The 13,989-nt window shown below is 33.3% G+C and overlaps 1 pseudogene; it reads left to right on the top strand.

Moving 5' to 3' along the window:
- Window positions 1-810: 810 nt before the first annotated feature.
- Window positions 811-10,170, top strand: LOC131601408 (uncharacterized; annotated as a pseudogene).
- The last annotated feature ends 3,819 nt before the right edge of the window (window positions 10,171-13,989 follow it).

Below are 13,989 nucleotides of genomic sequence, written 5' to 3'. Positions count from 1 at the left end.
TGTGCACCTATGTCATCAGCCAAAACATTCTAGCCAGATGTGAGGTCTTTATAGTATATTGTATTTATTTCACTATATCCTAGTTCCTTTAGTATACCTACACCTCAAAATAACTCCACTTGTCAACATCAATTTTTAAATCATCAATTGTTCTTCCTTCATACACAGTTTGTTCATTATCCATGAGTTCACCAGCGTTGTGAATTTTCAAATTCAAATATTCTTCTATTTCTACCTAGGTCCAACCAATTTATTATTAGAAAGGGGGCGAAAATCAGGATACCCCTAAATCTTAAAACGATAAACCCTAAAAACTAAAATAGATAAACGTTTAAATCGATGAACCCTAAAACCTAAAACATATAACACTTTAATGCATAGAACCCTAAAACCTAAAACAAATAACACTTCATTTATCGAGAACAAACTAATTACTAATCGTTGTTTTTTTGAAATCTTGGTATCTGGCCTTGCGACCGACTAATCGTTATTAATGTTAAATCTTCAATGGCATCTTCGCACTCGTGTTCCCCAAAAAACAGTTTTGTCACTTTTGATTTTGCCTTCACTCCTCTTCTTCTTCGTTTACGAAGTCACTTTCTTCTACTAGGGTTTCGTTCGCAATAAAATGATGAGTTGAAACTCAACTTTCCTTGATTTTTTGTTTTATTAAAATTTTTCTTAAAAGTTAGGTAAAAGACTAAAAATTGAAACTGAATTAAAGATAAATTATCGAAAATGATATTTAAAAAAAGAAAATTTAATATAATTAATTTAAAATATCTATCTCCCACTTCTCGTCTATCTACTTTCAACCAAACTGATAACGATACTGATTCACTCTCGTGTTTTGTGGCTGAAAAAACCCAGCGATGTTTCGCTCCAATTTCAGCGATATGAACAGCTTTGACTTTTGTGCAATTTCAGCGATAATGATTAATGATAATACTCACATTAAGCAACCATGACTTGCTATTCATACAGACTTTTGCTTCATCGCTTCACTTGTTTTCTTCTTCTTGTACAATTTCAGATTCACTAATTCGAAGAATTTTTCATCAAATCCATCCATGTCTTCTGAATCCAGATCAAGTTCCGGTCCAAACAAGAGGAGGTACAACGTGTTCCTGAGTTTCTATGCTGCAGAAATTGGATCTTTTGCTTCGCGTCTCGATATGGCTCTTAGTTCAGAATCTGGAATCCTTGTTTTCGGGGAGGATGAGAGGTTTCAACACGGGGAACGGGTAAAGTCAGTGCTGAATGTTATTGGAGAATGCGAAATTGCTATAATCGTATTTTCGAAAAAATATGATAATTCAAGTTCGTGTATTGAAGAATTGGAGAAAATTACCGAGTGTTGCAGAACCTCCGATTTGATTGTTCTGCCTGTGTTTTATGATGATGATGAACCCTCTTACGGAAGTTTAGAGGGAGATATGTTTGGAGATGCTTTTCGAAAATTTCTTGATAGAGTATCAATGAAGGACGTCTTGAAAAATGAAGATAAGCTCATGACTTGGGTGGCATTGATCAGTAAAGCTACCACATATTTAGGATCGAGTGATCTCGTACACAAACCGATGTACAGGTAATTTTAAAGTTGGAACTTGCTTGATTTGGAATTATATTACTCAATCTTTATGGCCTTTCTAATAATTACTACATGTTTTGATTGTGAGCTAAGCAAATGTTGGAGATTTGTTATACTTATACTTGTAATCATCTCTTGTTTATGTATTATACAGGTATGAAAGTGTATATATTAAGGATATAGTTGAACATGTTAAGGGTGTGGTAAACAAGAGATACTTGTTTGCGACAGCTAGTGTGAAATCTAGTGGGCAAGATGTGGTTCAACTATTGAATCAATCAAATTCTCCTCTCCTACTAGGGATATGGGGGATGACTGGGATTGGTAAGTCAACCATTGCTAAAGCCATTTTTGGTCAAATTGGTCTTTATTTTGAGCATAAGTGCTTCCTTGAAAACATTGGGGGAGTTTGGGAACTAAGTAATGGTAAAGATTTATTAGAAGAGAAACTTCTTTCTTGTATTGAGGGACCAACTGAAGTACCTATACCCACAATTAAATCAAGAAAAGTGAGCTTAGAACAAAGTCTTCAACATAAAAGGGTACTACTTGTACTTGACAATGTTGATAAATTGGAGCAGCTACATGCTTTGTGTGGAAGTCGTGAATGGTTTGGTGAAGGTAGCAAAATAATCATCACGACAAGAGATAGGCACCTACTCAAGGAGCATGGAGTTGACCATATATATAGAGTGAAACAACTGGACAGAAGTGAATCGCTTGAGGTTTTCAATTGGAGTTCGAGTGCGTTTGACCAAGCACGAAATCTTCGAGAAGATTTTGTTGAAGTTTCTAGACTAATAATTGCTTATTGTGGGGGATTACCTCTTGCTCTTGAAGCCATTGGGAGGTTCTTGCGCGAAAAGGAAGTGCTTGAGTGGAAGAGTGTGTTGAGGAGTCTCCAAAGATTTTCGATTCCAGCTCCACAACTACTAGAAGCTCTAGAAAAGAGTTTTAGAAATTTGAGTAATGAAGAGAAATGCATATTCCTTGATATAGCATATTTCTTTATAGGGATGAACCAAAATGATGTACACCAAACATTAAATAGGTCAACACAATCTGCAGCTTTTGTAATAAGTCTCCTTCAAGACAAGAGCTTTGTAACCATTGATGAGAATAACAAACTTGAAATGTCTGTTCTGCTACAAGCCATGGCAAGAGATATCATTAAGAGGGAATCAAGTAGTAAGACTCATCAGGTGCGCGCGTGTGTGTGAGTGATGTATCACTATTGTATGATTTTTTGTTTCATTAATGAAAACAGTTTATTAGCATTTGGTTTCATATTAATCACAAGAACATTGGAAGGTAATTAATGAGTCTAAATTGATAATTAATAGCAATAAATTATGGGTAACCTCATAGTTGATGATGTATTAGTGGCATCAAGAATCTCAACAACCATATATCTAAGCTTTGTTTTTTTTTGTTTTTTGATGCCTTAGCCAAAGATATACGATGTGTTTTTGAGCTTCAGAGGAGAAGATAATCGGTCAAAGTTCGTGTCACATCTCTATTCTTCTCTTCGAAATGCAGGGATTTATGTTTTCAAAGACGATGACGAGATTCAACGAGGAGATCAAATCTCAATCTCACTATTGCAAGCAATTGGAAAGTCTAGAATTTCTATCGTTGTTTTGTCTACAAATTATGCTAATTCTAGATGGTGTATGCTAGAGTTGGAGAAGATCATGGAAATTGGCAAGGTCAAGGGTCTGGTGGTCGTGCCAGTGTTCTATGAGGTAGATCCCTCAGAAGTACGTCACCAGAAAGGTCTTTTTGGAAAAGCTTTTGAAGGTCTTATATCAACAACAATCTCCGTGGATAAATCCACTATGAGTAATTGGAGAAAAGAACTCTTTGATATCGGTGGCATAGGAGGGTTCGTACTCGTAGATTCCAGGTTATTTATTTATTTACTTTTTTAGTTGTCTTTTAGAATATTGTCCGTGATACTTTAAAATTCTTTGGCCTTGATCTGTAATATTTTCTGTCCATTTTAAAAATCACTTTCATTTTAAAAATGATCACCTTTAAAAATTTTTAAGATACTTATTGAAAGATTTGAGAATAATTACAAAATATGAAAATTTGATTGTAATCTATTTTGAATTTTTGAATAGTTTCTAACTAGAAAACAAATACTTCTTTGAAGTATGGTAAATGAGAATAAAATGTTACTTATATTTTCTGTGATTTGTAATTGTGAACATATATTGATTAACTTTTATTTTTCATAAACATCTCTAAAAAGTTCAATATTTTGTATATAATGTCTATAATACAATAATAACGTTTTTATCTTATATGTATTATATTATGTGATGGATCTCTAGAAATTACTCAGATAAGTATGTATTAGTAAGTCCGCTATTTGGAATTTCTAAAATTGTTGGCTGTTTGTGGAAGCCATGAATCCTTATCTCAAATTTATCCCCGACTTTTATTTTCTATAAGGATTTGCAGACCAAATAAAACTATGTTGGTATTCTTGAGGTTGCATTTTAACTGAATCATCACTCATGGCAGGATATGGTGGGCTTAATATTGATATTCTATTATAATTATTATATCAGAACATGCATGTGAATCTAGACTTCACGAGATTCTTAAACTGCTGTCTGAGTGACTTTTGGTAAATTTCATTAACGTAACTTAGAATAATAACGACAGATTGGTGGTTTAATGATGCTCGTGCTTTTCTTTCCTTTCCAATTCTAATGCAATTCTTTTCTTTTTAAAATATGCCCGTCTACTTGCAATAATTTTCCCTATCTTTTTAATACATACAATTGATTGTGCGCCTAATTAGTGGTTCATATTTTATAGGAATGAAAGTGGTGATATCAAGAATATTGTTGAACATGTTACTCGTTTGCTAGACAGGACAGAATTATTTGTTGCTGAACATCCAGTGGGAATTGAATCTCGTATGCGAGCCGCAGCAAAGCTATTAAACAGCCAAATAGCAGAAGATGTTTTACTTCTAGGGATTTGGGGCATGGGGGGTATGGGAAAAACAACCATTGCCAAAGCCATCTATAATCAAATTGGGAGCAAATTTGAGGGAAAGAGCTTCCTTTTGAATATAAGGGAACGTTGGGAAACAGATACTAATCAAGTTTCATTACAACAACAAGTACTTTGTGATGTTTACAAAACAACGTCATTCAAGATACGTGACATTGAATCAGGGAAAAATATATTGAAGCAAAGACTTTCACAAAAAAAGGTACTTTTTGTGCTTGATGATGTGAATGAATTGGACCAACTAAAGGCTTTGTGTGGAAGCCGCGAATGGTTTGGTTCAGGAAGTAGAATAATCATTACAACCAGAGATATGCATCTTCTTAGATCGTGTAGAGTTGATAGAGTGTATAAAATAGAAGAAATGGATGAAAGTGAATCTCTTGAGCTTTTTAGTTGGCATGCATTCAAGCAACCAAGTCCGATAGAAGATTTTACTACACATTCATCCGATGTGATTGCTTATTCTGGGAGGTTGCCACTGGCACTTGAAGTCCTTGGCTCTTATTTGTCTGACTGTGAAATAACAGAGTGGCACAAAGTTTTGGACAAACTCAAATGTATTCCCCATGATCAAGTACAGAAGAAGCTAAGAGTAAGCTTTGATGGTTTAAAAGATGTTACTGAACAACAAATATTTCTTGATATAGCTTGTTTTTTTATTGGAATGGACAGAAATGACGTCATACAAATATTAAATGGGTGTGGATTTTTTGCCGATATTGGAATTAAAGTCCTTGTAGAGCGAAGTCTTATAACGGTTGACAAAAGGAACAAGCTTAGAATGCATGATCTGCTGAGAGACATGGGAAGACAAATAATTTATGAGGAATCCCCATTTGATCCTGAGAACCGCAGCAGGTTGTGGCGCCGAGAGGAAGTGTTTGATTTGTTATCAAAGCAAACGGTAATTACTAATTAAAGAACTTCTTCTATGGTTTGTGTAGAAAATAAATATGATGTGTTTCGAAGTTGTAAATAGTGTACAAACCTTTGTAGCACTGACACCTCTGAACAAAGTTTTGTCAGGTATCCAACTTGTTTAAGTGTCCGACACTGACTCGTTCAATTTATTTATATTCTCAATTTATGAACGGTGTCGACGTGTTAGAGTCAATGTCATATCTGGTGTCCGTGTCAATGTTTCGGCGATACAAACGCTAAATTGTTTATCGAGATTATTCTAAACCTAATAAGTCTGAGTAGTAGGCCGAAAACAATTAGTACTAATAATGATAAATTATTAATAGTAATTACAAATACACATTATTTTCAACTTTCTTCATGAAGTTGGTAAACTAATATATATCATTTCCAGCTTACAAGAAAATTGGTTGAAATTGTCAGATAAGTCAGTATAGGTTACACTCATGGCCTGCATTTAGGCATGTGCTAGAATTAGTATGCCAACTAGCTGTTGTAACTGCCATAACTGAATTACAAAATTAGTTATGGGATATAGTCTATAAATAGATGCTACTACATCATAACAAAATCCCAATGTAATAATTCATTCAATCGATAGAATTTTTTATTCTCATCTCAATTCAGTTTTCAGTTTAATATGGTATCATAGAGCTTCAGTTAGATCCGTAATGGCTGAAACTGAAATCAATTCTCCTTCTCCACCTCCACCACCACCCTCACCTACTCCAGTGACTCTCGTTCCTCCTTCTGATGGTGACTTGCCTTGCGTCAAGTTTCATTTAAAGATCTCAGAAAAACTCAACGAAAAGAATTTCCTAATTTGGTGCCAACAAGTCAAGCCAGTTATCAATGTTCACAATCTTCAAGATTTCATCCACTATCGGGCCACCCAAGTGAGACTCTTTAACACACTCCCTCACGCTCAGGACTGGATTTCTGGAGCTTGAACATAAATGGTGGGTGGCCCGCACGTATAAACTCATGTTCAGACCATATATTGTTCAATGTGGAACTCTTAACAATATGAGTTATAAACTTACAATGTCAAAATTATAGACTACATTACAAGGATTTCCCCCACTTATAAACACATGTTCAGGCCATACATTGTCCAATGTGACACTCTTAACAGTATGCGTTATAATATCAAAATTATATATACTACGTTACAAAGTTTTTAGCTACCAGATCTCAAAGCTGTTAGTTTTATTGTTACTCTGTATTTTTAATTTCAGGGAACAGAAGCTGTCAAGGGTCTGAATTTGGAGTTTCCAGGAAAAAATCCAGTTTGTCTGAATACCAATGCATTTAAGAAGATGAATAAACTCAGATTGCTTCAACTTGCTCGGGTACAGCTTAATGGAGATTTTAAAAATCTTTCAACAGATCTAAGGGGGCTGTACTGGCATGGATTTCCGTCAACTTACACTCCTGCAGGATTTCGGCAAGGAAGACTAGTTGTCGTCGAATTAAAATATAGTAATCTCAAGCAACTATGGAAGAAGAGCCAGGTACCAATTATGTTTATTATTTGGCTCGTGGTTTTTTTTGCTGATCATATTTTCCAGAAGCAATAAATTTAAATTTATTGTCTCTTCTAACTCTTTAATGTTAAAAAATCACAAATTTGTAGATACAAGCCCTTTCATAAACTAAATCATTTCAAGTTACCACCTTGACAAATTATATATTCACCTCTACTTAAAGCGAAATCAATATTGATATAACCATTAAATAGCCCTTAGGGATAAAAAAACCAACACTATACAATTATGTGATTGATACATACCAGGGTCTACGTTTAGTGGTAAATAGTATATCTTCCAAATTCCAATCTAATTTTTTCTAAGCTTCTCTTATTATCATTATCATTATCATTATCATTATCATCATCATCATCATCATCATCATCATCATCTTGGGTTTTATTTTCTTGCAGATGCTAGAGAATCTAAAAATTCTTAATCTTAGTCATTCTCGGGATTTAACTGAAACTCCAGACTTTTCATACTTGCCTAATCTTGAAAAGCTAGTACTCAAAGACTGCCCGAGTTTGTCTACAGTCTCCCATAGCATTGGATCTCTCAGTAAAATTCTTCTTATAAATTTGACAGACTGCACAGGTCTTCGAAAACTTCCTAGAAGCATCTATAAATTAAAATCTCTAGAAACTCTGATTCTTTCAGGATGTTCCATGATTACCAAATTGGAGGAAGACATGGAACAGATGGAATCATTGATAACTTTGATTGCAGATAAGACTGCAATAACAAAAGTGCCTTTTTCAATAGTAAGATCGAAAAACATTGGTTACATTTCTCTATGTGGCTTTGAAGGATTTTCACGTGATGTATTTCCTTCTATCATTCAGTCTTGGATGTCACCATCAAAGAATTTGATATCTCTAGTTCAAACATATGTGCCCACTTCATCTCTTCGTACTTTCAAGGACCTTCTAAAGCTTCGAATTCTTTGTGTAGAGTGTGGTTCTGAACAACAACTAAGTCGAGATGTAGAAAATGTTTTGGATGTATTGAAAGCTACAAATTATCATAAATTGGATGCAAGGGCAACTGCACCACAAATCTCTGATATGTTTCCTTCTCCTTTAATTGATGATTGCCTTGGTGAAGTTCGCACTTCGGGGTCAAAGAATTACTTGAAATCTTTCTTAATTCAAATGGGAACGAAATTCCAAGTATCCAATATTGCCGAAGACAACATTTTACAGGTTTGTATATCTCTTCCGAGTATCTATTTTATTAAAAGTAATCTGGAATTTTTGTTCCCGAGACCTTGAGAGAAACACATTTCAAGACCCAAACCTTCACCACTAGGCCAACCCCTGGGGTTGACTTTACTTTTCCTTTGATCCCTAATTTTAGCCATTTATATTTTGGTTTGGTGTACAGCCTTCGTGTGACGATAAATCTGATTCTTGCAAATGGTTTGATTTTTTTGAATATAAGAGAAGAGAGAATAAAATATAGAATATTGTGTAGAAGAGAATCATCCTTTTTTTTGTTTTTTTTTGGCTCTATAGAGCTAGAGTGTAACATAGTATTAATGCGTTTCTTATTCTTAGCATAACTGATTTTTATCTCAAATTTTAAAATAAACATTTAAAAAAGACTTAACAAACTCTCAATAGCTAGTTGTTACTTTGTAACTCAAAGATTCTCTTCATTGTACAGACAGCAGATGGGACTTGGGATTCTTTTTTGCTCCCCTGTGACAATATATCCGATTGGTTAAACTTCAGTTGCAAAGGTAGTTCTATAATATTTGTTGTCCCGGCAATGAAAGGGAGCATCCTGAAGAGTATGATGTTGTTCGTCCTCTATTACTCTTCCCAAGACAACATAATATCAGAAGGTTGCCTTGGTATGTTGATCATAAATCACACAAAGACAACCATTCAGGTCTATAAAAGAGATACACTACTCTCCTTTGAGGATGGGGATTGGCAGAGTATAACAGCAAATCTAGAACCTGGTCACGAAGTTGAGGTTATGGTTGTTTTTGGGGAGGGTTTTAAAGTAGAGAAGACAACATTATCTCTCTTATATGATGAAACAATCAACCAAGAAATGGAAAACTGCAATGCAGTCGACGAGGAGGATGTTATTGTTTATTATGGTCATGATGAGGAGGATGTTCGTGTTTTTGATGGTCTTGGTCAAGATGAAACTATAAGTGAAAGTAGGCGCTTGCTGCATGCAGTGGATACGAATTCTGATGATGATGCCATAGCAACAAATAAGAAACGTGCCTGCTGTTTCTGGTGCTGGTGATATGCCCGCAGACAAGAATGGTGCGGTTTCCAGGGTAGATGAAAATGTGAGTGATATTAACAACTGGGATGCGGTAGACCGTAGACAAGGATGTTAATGTTTTTGGGGAAGCAGGGAAGAATGTTGTTTCTGGTGGAAATGTAAATGTGACTGATAAGAGTATTTTTTTCCCCCTTAAATAAAAGCTTTCTTCTTTTCATCCTATGATGCAAGCAGAATTCAACGAATGAAGCTGTTGGACAAACTGAATTGCTCCCACTGTTACAAATAGGATTTAAGCGTTACATATGTGGTTTTATCTGAGATATCGTGGTTTCTTCACCAAGCTTCCTTCCGTTGTTTGAGCTGTACTGATCTCGCTGCTTTTTAGGCCCCGTCAGGTTAGCATTCTGGTTTGGAGCACTTCCAGCCGTTTTAAGAAAGGAAGAAGTGCAAGCCTTATTACAAGGTAATAACATATAGGAGATTGAGAGGGGAGAGAAAAGGAGATTGAGATTTAATAGGTATTTTGTTTGGTTGAGAAATGTGAAATTTGGTTCACAAGCTAAGGAAGGAGATTTTGAATAGAGATTTTTCTGTGTATTCCCATCCCTTCTGTGTGATATACTGATATTGAGATAATCTCTTCCCTACCCTTTTCTTCATTTTCTTCAAAGATGTGCACTTCAGTTATGGGGCCATCTTTAAGCAAACACTGGTCAATGCCACTGGTTGGCTTTGGTCTTGTTTTTTATGCAAGGAGAAGTTGAATTTTAGGATATAGTATTGTCATTTTATCTATTTTAAATGACTTTTGATTAAAGAAAACATCTTTTATTAGTGGATTCATATGGCTGATTAGGCTCAGAAATTTATTGGAGTGTAGTTTTCCTTTCTAGGACAAAACTTAGTTGCATTTCCTAAGGTGTTTTTCGAATGGTTCTAACCTGTTAAGAGTCTCACATCGGACAATATATAAACTAAACATGTGCTTATAAGTGGGGGACAATCTTCATCTTACAAACCGGTTTTATAGGGTTGAATTAGGTCCAACCATATTTCTTAACATGGTATCAAGAGTTTTCTGAGCATGTACAATATTATAAAAAATAAACACATAGAACTAAATTTTATTATGCGCTTTTGCCAAAATAAAAGTTATCATTAAATGTTTACCAAAACCTTGCTTTTGTCTTTCTTTATATACCTTTCAATTGTCTTGTTTTACTCGCAAAGTTGTTAGCAGCTATATATATACTGATAAATAAATATTATGAGTAGTGTAGACATACCCGAAAAGGTAAATGGCTTGTGGATTACGCACAAAAGTTCATTACTTATACAAGACGGTCAACAAAGTTCGCAATGTTGGCGAGTTCTTGAGAGTTGATGCGCATGGTTGCTTTTTGCACCACATTGTTATGAGTCTGAAAAAGGAGTAGACAAGAAAGATCATGTAATATATGTAATATTATCATGTAATGGTGATCTTGTCTCAGACCTGTGTACAGAGAGGTAGGCATTCAACAAAAATAATTCGTGACCATACAATTTATGATTTTTGAAGTGAAATGACATACCGGTTTTCGTTTTATATTCTTTCTTTAAATTTGAGGTAATTGGTGGATGTTGTAGGTTGAAGTGAAAGGTTCTCAGATCTCACTCTTACATATGTCCTGCATTTGCATTGTTAAAACAGGTCTAATTGCACAGGTTTTGATTTGCATTGTTAAAACATGTCATATTATTCAAGCCAAATTCAATACACAAACTAATTCATCACACAATATCAATATTATGAACCACGTTTCAATAATATCAGTGATATTTCACAAACATATTCGATACTCATTACAAATTCATTAAAAAGTACAAACACAAATTACGCAAGCTCCTTCAATGTCATTACACAAGTCAATTATTACATAATTTCAAAATACATACAAATTAAATTACTTCAATACATGTGTTGCAACTAATACAAACACAAGCTTGTAAGGTGGATCTTCTTCAGTACGCGGATGACACTTTATTGATGGGGGATGGGAGTTGGCAACACATTTGGGCCTTGAAGTTGGTTCTAAGAGGCTTTGAATTAGTTTCCGGGCTTGGAGTTAATTATCATAAGAGTAAATTGATTTGTTTAAACGCTAATTTAAATTTATTGAAGGCCGCGGCTAAATTTTTAGCGTGTAGCATTGAGAATAGCAATTTCTCCTTCCTTGGGATTCTGATAAGAACTAATCTGAGACGTATTTCTTTTTGGCAGCCCTAATTAGCAGGTTGAAAAGGAGGCTTAATAGTTGGAAAGGAAGATTTCTTAGCTTGGGCGGTAGGATAACTTTGTTGAAATTGGTGTTGAGTAGCTTGCACATTTTGTTCATGTCTTTTTACAGAGCTCCAATGCAAGTGTGTAAAGAAATCACAAGAACTCAAAGTAATTTTTTGTGAAAAGAAGTGGAAGAAAAGAAGAAGTAATTTTCAACAAACTGTACCAACTACATGTCATATCTGTAAATCGCTTGGATCAGACCTATCGTCTGTCAGACATGTCTTTGTGGTGCCTATGTCTTTCGTTGACATTCTTATTGCTTTTTAACATTTTAATTTCTAACAATCTCGAAATACATTTCCTTTCACTTCATCACTCAAATGTTTTAACAAATTAAAGTGTCTATTCACTAATTCTCTTTAGAATTATGCACATTTAATAACTCAACATAAGTTTGATGCATCACATCCATGATGTTAACTCAAGAAAACTTTTTTAAAACTTTTGAAATATGTGGGGAATTGTTGTAAATTTTTTATTATATTTCAAAAGTTTTAAATAAAATTTTTCACGCCTTTAAACGACAAACATTAGAAAATATGTTTTTTAATATTATTATTATTAACCTATGAAGCCCGGACTCAGACACAGACACGGGACACGACACGGATACGGATACGAGGACTCCGCTAATATAGAAAACATAGGACACGGACACGGCTATGTATATTTTATATATTAATATAATAATGCAATGTATGAGAAACGAGAAGCAAAATTTATATATGTTTAAACTTAGTACTTTCGATTAACAAAAAAAAGACATAAATCCATCAAAACAAAATAATACAAATCATATCATAGTCACTCCATATTGATAAAACCAGTCTCTAAACCGTGGAATAAGAAAAAAAATAAGGAATCTTAATTATGTTATTTTTATAGTAGAGAAATGAAATATGAAAGGTAAAAGCCTATTATTTTTATAAATCAAAATCGGATAAGTATTAAGTTAGGTCTTTTTTTTATTAAAAAAATCTAAATTTTTTTTAGTTGGGTGTGTCCTTTATTCGAAACAAGGTGTCGTATCCTTGTCCGCTGCAATTAAATTATTATTTTTTTTCCATTGGACACTGCAAAAACGTGTCAGATACGTGTCGTACGTGTGTCGTACGAGTATTTGTGTCCGACGCGGCGACACGCTTTCTGAATAGCGTGCGGCGCTTCATAGTTATTAACTGTTATTATTATTTATTTTATTTAATGATTTTAATGAGTTTGACTCAGTCAAATAATTAATTTAATTAGTTGACTTGACTTAGTCAAAGCTTTTACTCCTTCTCTTTCTTTCTTTTCCATTTATAACAACTTCCCTATTTTTTTTATATCAGAGTAGGTAACATGAAAATCTCTCCTCTTCTTCGATTTCTTATTTTCTTTAAGTTCTCTCCTGGTTTCATCTTCATGTCAGTATATTTTTTTGTTGTTCTGATACCTCAAATTCTTAATGAGAATCTGGGAAGAACCTGTTGAATCCCGGGGTATTTATGCTTATGAGGCGAATAAATTCTTAATGATAGTGTTCTTACACGCTCAGGTTTATTTAACTTTTTTATTATTTTGTAGGTTTAATCTTTGTTATTACAAGAAGAGAGGATTGAATTAAGTAGGTGGCCAAATTCTATTAAGTAAAACTTTTTATACTTCAAATATACATTTTCATTATATATATATATATATATATATATATATATATATATATATATATATATATATATATATATATATATATATATATATATATATATATATATATATATATATATATATATATATATATATATATATATATATATATATATATAGAGATTTTGTTCCATTTAGGAATTAGAAATGAGTTAAGAAGCAGTGGTGATAGTGGATCAAGACTTTATGTGTGGTGGAGTGAGAGACATGCAAGGTTATTACTCTAGTGCTTAAACGAGTATGTGGGGAAGTAGAGTGAAGTAAAATTAAATTTGAAACTTGTTACTACAATTTGTCGTCATATATATATATATATATATATATATATATATATATATATATATATATATATATATATATATATATATATATATATATATATATATATATATATATATATATATATATATATATATATATATATATATATATATCCGGTCCTGACTTTTTAGAGGCCCTGGAAAAAAATTGACCCCTAATAAAAAATTGAATAATTAATCCTAAATTTTTATTTTATTTTTTTGGTTTGATTTTTTTCTTTTATTTTAAAGAGATGGGAGAAAGTCATTGTGTTAGACTAAAAAATTATAAAAAATAAATTACGTGTCATTCAAAATATAAAATAAAATTAATGAATTAAAATTTTATAA

Source organism: Vicia villosa, linkage group LG5 (assembly GCF_029867415.1).
Source record: "Vicia villosa cultivar HV-30 ecotype Madison, WI linkage group LG5, Vvil1.0, whole genome shotgun sequence".
Classification (NCBI taxonomy): Eukaryota; Viridiplantae; Streptophyta; class Magnoliopsida; order Fabales; family Fabaceae; genus Vicia; species Vicia villosa.
This window is presented reverse-complemented; position numbering and strand designations above follow the sequence as displayed.